A 6,727-nucleotide genomic window follows, 5' to 3' on the forward strand; every position below is an offset into this window, starting at 1 on the left:
GACGCGGCAACGTCCCCGAGCTTCCGCCCGGCGGCAGATGACGCACGCGCCTGACGTCAGTCAGGCGGCGCGAAATTCAAAATAAATAGCCGGCGTCTGCTGGGCACAGACGCCGTTTATAGCTTTTGCTTACCCCAGCCCTGGCTTTCCGGTCCCTGTGGTTTCCAGCCCACAGTCCTGTGTTCCAGCTCCTGGTGTCTTCAGTGCCTGGTTCTCCCAGCCTTCCCTGGAGTTTCCTGTCAGCTACCTGCTTCATCAGAAGACCTGCTTCAGTCTGAGCCTGCGTTTGGCCCACTGTCTCCATCTTCTCGTGGGTCACGTAAGTGCTCCAGTGGAGCCTCGGTCTATCTTCTTCCTTTAGTGGCCCGCCGTGGCCGTGCCCCTCCGTGGGTTATCGTTGTCCATTTCCATACACCTCCCGTGGCCGTCGTGGCCGTACCCCTCCGTGGGTTCAGTATTTCCCTTCCTCTTTCTCCCTGTAGCCCGCAGTGGCTGTGTCATCCTGTGGGCTTATTCTTTGCCCTCTTTTTTGTACCCTTCTTATCTTTCTTAGCATCCTTTCAGGTAGGAAGTATTCTCTGTTATCCTGGTTTTGAGGAGTCGCCGTTCCTGGTCATAGCCTGCTGGGGACTCCTCCTTCCCATTTCATTGTGCCTGCGACTTGGTCGCATCCCGGTTTGGCCTGGTGCCGGCAGTCAGGGGTCTACTCCCAGATAGGCCCTGTAGTTAGCAGTCCTCTTGGGTACCCTGTGGCGATCGTTTACCCTTTGTCCATACATAAGACCTGGCTGCATCGGGGTCGGAGCGGGCCTAACTCGCTCCTTCGGACGCGGCGGCCACAGGTGAAGCCTAGCTCTGCAGGGGTTTATCATCTGCCTCAGGGACTCAATAGAGTTAGAGTAGCTTCCGCTGTGGCCGTCCTAACCGGCGGTCCCGGCTACGGGCTCACGCCTGACCACCTACACCCCTCCACCTGCCATAGGTCCTTGTGCCATAGTAGGCATCATAACACCAGGTATCAGATTGAAGGCCCAGCGATTTGGGTTCGACTAAGATCAACCTCCAGCTTCTGTGATACAAGAGCCGTTGGAACCGGGTGGAGGTTGGAATTAGCGGGTCCCATGTTATCCTATGGGGAAAATGTTCTAGGTTTGCCTGGCGGTATCTCCAATTCTCAGTTGTACACCTTGACAAAGGGGGACCACCCCCGAAACGTTGGTTTCATTTGCTGTGACAACACGCTTGTTTGAAAGACCCCGGAGTGCCAGTCTGCATTTATTTCCTATATATATATATATATATATATATATATATATATATATATATGTGTGTATATATTAATAATAAAAAAAGTGTTAGTAAAAATAAAAATAAATAAAAAAATTATAATAATGAAAAAATATGGAATAATGGAATAGTAAATATAAAATAACTTAAATAAATATAAAATATATACATATATATATATAAATATAAGTAATACAAATATAATAAATATAAATAATAATAAAAATAAATATAAAAGTAAAAATAAATATAATTAATAAAAGTAAAAAAAAAATAATAGATACAAATAGTTAAAATTAAGATGACTAAATATAAAAATCTAAGAGTGAGGTGACAAATGTGTAATACTGATGATTAGATAAAAATGCCTATATATCTCAAATGTACTAATCCTTAATTAGAAACGGTTACATGGTGGTTCACCTTAGTCTCTCTCAACCCCCACGCTCTGCTGTATATTTGTAGAACATGGGCCATTCCCCGGTTCCCCATGTCTATAGATGCAGAGACTTTCTGTTTTACTAATAGTAAATGTTACATGTTTTTTTTTCGATTCGTGCTCCCCTCACCTTCCCCTCCTCATGTGTCTCCCTTGATTTCCCTACCTACCTCCTTTTACTTTATGGGATGTGATATTATTTGAAGATTCTTATTGGGCAGAATAAAACGATAATGGGAATCCAAGAGATGCCCTGGCTAAAACAAATGAATGACTAATCTAAAATTAATTTATTTTAATGTGAAAGGCCTCAATATCCCTGAGAAGAGATCTAGACTCCTCTACTCAATGCATACTGAAAGGGCAGATGTTGTGTTTCTTCCGGAGACCCACTTTAAAAAGGGAGAAGCGAAATAAAATTCTCGATATTTCCCACAAGGCTATTATTATGATTTCTCAGAAACCAAATCTAAGGGCGTTGCGATCCTGTTTGCCAAAAATACTCATTTATCCGATGTGACAGAGATTCCTATAGGTGATGGTAGAGGGCCAACTAGGTTTTTTGAGGGAAGCACTTGAATTGATAGATCAAAGTGTGGAGGGTGTACTGGTGGTGGGGGGTGACTTCAATTGGACATTGGAGCCATCTATGGATACCACAAATGTTACAAATAGAGTCTTAGTAAGGGATCTTAGACGATTCAAAGCCCTGTTACATGATTTCCAACTGATAGATACTTGGTGTTTATTGCATCCTAGGGATAAAGATTTTACATTCTTCTCGCACCCTCACAACTACTATAGCCGTATTGATTATTTTTGCTTAAATCACAATTCACTAGATCTCCTTGTTGATGCTTCCTTGTTGATGCCTCAAATAGTGGGCTCCGATCATGCCCCCATAACCCTTGTTCTGTCTTTACACCACCCTCCCACACGTCAATGGCGATGGCGCTTTAATTAACAATTTCTAAGAGACGACGACTGCCGACGACAAATAGAGGATGCCATAGACGATTATATATCTCCTGTAACATTATGGGAAGCACACAAATCTGTAATTCGTGGTAAATGGATCCAACTAGGCTCCTATCTTAAAAAGAAAAAAACGGAATGTCGGGAAGCCCTATTTGCTACAATTAAAAGATTAGAATTGACACATAAATCCTCCCTGACCCCTGACACTCTGTTAGAACTGTGCCAAAAAAGAAAAGATTGGGATAAACCCACTATCGGCGCCACTAGTAAAAAGAGGAATTGGGTCAAGAAGTGTGCATCCCTTATAGGGAGGTACCGTTCCTCTTCTCCGTACGAGTCAGTCAGGGGTTAACCAGAAAGACAGGCTTCACATCAGCATGTGTCCTGGAGTCCTGTCCTATTCTCAGGTATTCCGTCCAGTTTATATGAAATAAATATATAAAGGAAATGCATATAGTGCAATATTCCTTTTTATTCACATAAAAACACATGTACATATATAAAACATAAAAGCAAGTGGGCTATGAGAAGAAGATGTGGGAAAATGTAAAGTTCTGTAATTACCAGAAATGTATGAGAAATCCGTTTTAGGGATATTCTCATACACAGCATACATGGAAGGGGTAGCGTCTGGTCCCGTCCGGATACAGTCCCAAAAGGTGTCCCCTCTGTTGGCAATGCAGAGCTCCGTCTCCCACAGTCCTTGTGCCGCCCGGTTCACCAACGCATTTCGATCGCAACTTTTTTTTTCTTCACACCTTGAAAAAGATTGCAGTTGCAATACGTATTGTATTGCAGCTGAGAACAATAGAATAGCCATGGCTAGCCATGCCCAAAGGAGCAAAGATGAAACTTGCTCCTACTGTATGTCTAAAAAGTTTGTAACGATTTTACAAAGTGCAAATAGGTGTTTGTGGATAGATGGTAAGCAAGTATGGCGAAAAGAAACAAAGGGGGATGAATCGAGTTAGAAGGATATTTTACAAAAAGACGGTATAATTAATGTGTTCATTAAGACCCCTGGGGGCCAGGGTACCCAAATAGAAGGTCCACTGGCTTTCTCTCTTCAGGAGTTCCCTCATTATGTCACTGCCTCGAATTCCTAGATTAACTTTCTCTAGACAAAATTCACCAATTTTGTGATTGTGTTTGTCATTTTGATGGAGGTGGCAGTGTCTGGCTACGGAGGTGATCTGCTCCATGTTGCTCAGGTCTCTGGATGCATGTCTGATTGTTCCTAGATGTTCAAGGATCCTGATCGTAAGCATCCTGGTGGTGATGCCTACATAATTCTTTCCACAGGAGCATGTGATACAGTATACATGTGATGGTTGTCGTGGGGGTCACGTATTGGCAAATCTTGCACATGCCACAAGGGAATGTGCCTTAACAGGGGAGATCTCTTTTAGAAAAATTGGGTGGTGGAGCGCTTGAATTTAAAAAATTGTATACTCTGACCAATTGGGTATTACATTTGATATACAATTTTAATAAATCATTAGTACATAAAAATAATAATAAAATCACAACATATAATTAGCATGCTATAAAACAATAATGTTCAATAAAAGTTGGCAATAGTCACCCCTAAATGGATCTGATTGTGGAATTGATTATTGGATAGAAAGTCTCACTTGTTCCTAGTGTCGCTCTCTTGGTATAACAAATCAGATGTTACTGGATTGGCTGGTGTCCATATACCTGACTGGTAGCCTGATGATAACAACTCCCGTCGTGAGGGAAGGTGGTACAAGTCTCATGGAATGGAAGGCTCCAAGAATTCAGCAGGTGGTGGTGTCCCTTTTTTGAAAGTCCAGTTGGTGCAATTAGGTCGGAGAGCTGGTCCAAGTAAGAGATGGTATTGTAATCCACAAGATTCCAATAGGGTGTGTAGGGCTAACGCGTTTCGTCATCCACAGATGACTTTATCAAAGGCATGACACTGTTAGGGCTGACCTGAGGTTTTATACTATCTAACAGGAAGTACAACATTTGACCACAGTCACAGTGTACCCAATTGGTCATTTAAAAAAATGTATTAAATCCACTATAAAAGTTGTTATATGATTAGAGGACAAAGGAGGCAGTCCAGTTATATACCATACATATAAGGAAATACAAAGAAATATGCTTTATAGACATAAAATAACTAATTTATTCTTAACTGCGCTCCACTTCCGGTTGCTGGAACGCACGCCGCATCCCGCTTCTGATATGTGGAACGCAAGTAAAATAACTCTTTTAGGATTTGAAATGAAATTACGTTTTACTAAAGCATCTTTAAGATTGAGAGATCTTATCCAACTCATTGAGACATTCTCACCTATTTCGGTAGCGAGGTTCAAATCTGATTTAAGACGTGCCAATGTTTTTGAATTGCCCCTCTTATCTCCTTCCAGTTGCTAAAGAAATCACCCACAAATCTTGGAACGTTGTTGGTAATTGTTTTTTTTTTTTTGCTAAAGACCAAGGTGTTTCTGTCCAGTGCTGATATTGCTGATCTAGATTTTTTAATGAGCCTGTTACTATATCCACGTTCTTTCAGGCGTGATACTAGTTCCAGGCTTTGTTCATTAAACTCATCAAGGTTTGAACAGCTTCGTTTGAGTCTAAGAAATTCACCTTTCTTTGACGTAAAAAAAAAAAAGAAATTCACCTTTCTGAATGTTTTTTATTGTCTGAGGGAAGTGAGAGTTCATATTGTGCAAAACACTTTTGGTGGCTGTAGGTTTGTGAAACAACTTGGTTGCTACTTGATCATCAGTGTCCCAATAGATCTTAAGCTCCAAAAAGGAGATGGTATCCTTGCTGTACTCATTGGTGAATCTCAAGTTGAGATCGTTATGATTTAGATGTGTCATGAAATTCTTGTTCATAGTTCTTGTTCGGTTCCATCCCAGATGATCATCACGTTGCCTATGTACGAAAGCCAAAGAATGACTTTTTTGTAAGTGCATTGTTGTCATCATTGAAAACGTGTTCCCTTTCCCACCACCCAAGAAAGAGGTTGGCATATGGGGGGACACAAGCCGCCCCCATAGCTGTTCCCCTGACTTGGAGGTAGAATCGGTCATTGAAGACAAAATAATTATGATGCAGAATAAAATGCAACAGTGTAAAAATTAATTTTTGGAAGTCATTCATACCCTCCATGTTGAGAAAGTATCTTGACTTCAAGTCCAAGGTTGTGACTGATGCAAGTATAAAGGGATTCGACTGCCATACTCACAAGTAGCTGGTTTATATATAGGTGATATCATGTAGTCTCTTCAATACGTCTGTAGGGTCTTTGTCGTATGATGATCAATCTGTTACATTAGGTGAATGTCAGTGAAGATACTAGCATTCTCTGTGAGGCCACCACATCCAGATATGATTGGTCTACCTGGTGGCTCAATCAGATTCTTATATATCTTTGGCAGAAGGTACAGGGTGGGAATCCTTGGATTTTCTGTCCTTATAAAGTTGTGCTCATCTTTGAGAATGGTCCCATTGCTGAGAGCCTGATCAATAATATTATGGTATAGCTCCATGTAATTGGGGGTTTGGTTCAATAGTAGACTGTGATAGCAATTGGGATTGTTGAGTTGTTTGAGGGCTTCTTTGATATACATATCATGTGGCCACAGGACTATGTTGCCGCCTTATCGGATGATTTCATAATAAGGTTGTTCCAGTTTTGGATTTCCCTGATCGCTTTCTTTTCATTTAAGGAGAGATTGGAATGTCTATTCCTTTGTTTGCTTTGGTTGTGAATTTTATCCATTTCATTGGAGACCAGATTTATAAAGACTTTGATTTCAGGTCTTATTTGATCTGAGGGCGTGAAAGTGGAGCGCTTTTTACAGTATGGTCTTTTAGTTACTCCATCCGTATGGCTGATGGGTGAGTCATCCATTAGTTCACTTAGTGCAGTGATGGTGTCCAGTTCTTGCGTATTCCAATTGGGGTCCACAGTCTGGCTATTGGAAATGTCACTACCTTTTTAGAAGAAGTTTCCATCCGAATAACCTTAGGTCATGT

Source organism: Crinia signifera, chromosome 3 (genome assembly GCF_055691185.1).
Source record: "Crinia signifera chromosome 3, ASM5569118v1, whole genome shotgun sequence".
NCBI lineage: Eukaryota > Metazoa > Chordata > Amphibia > Anura > Myobatrachidae > Crinia > Crinia signifera.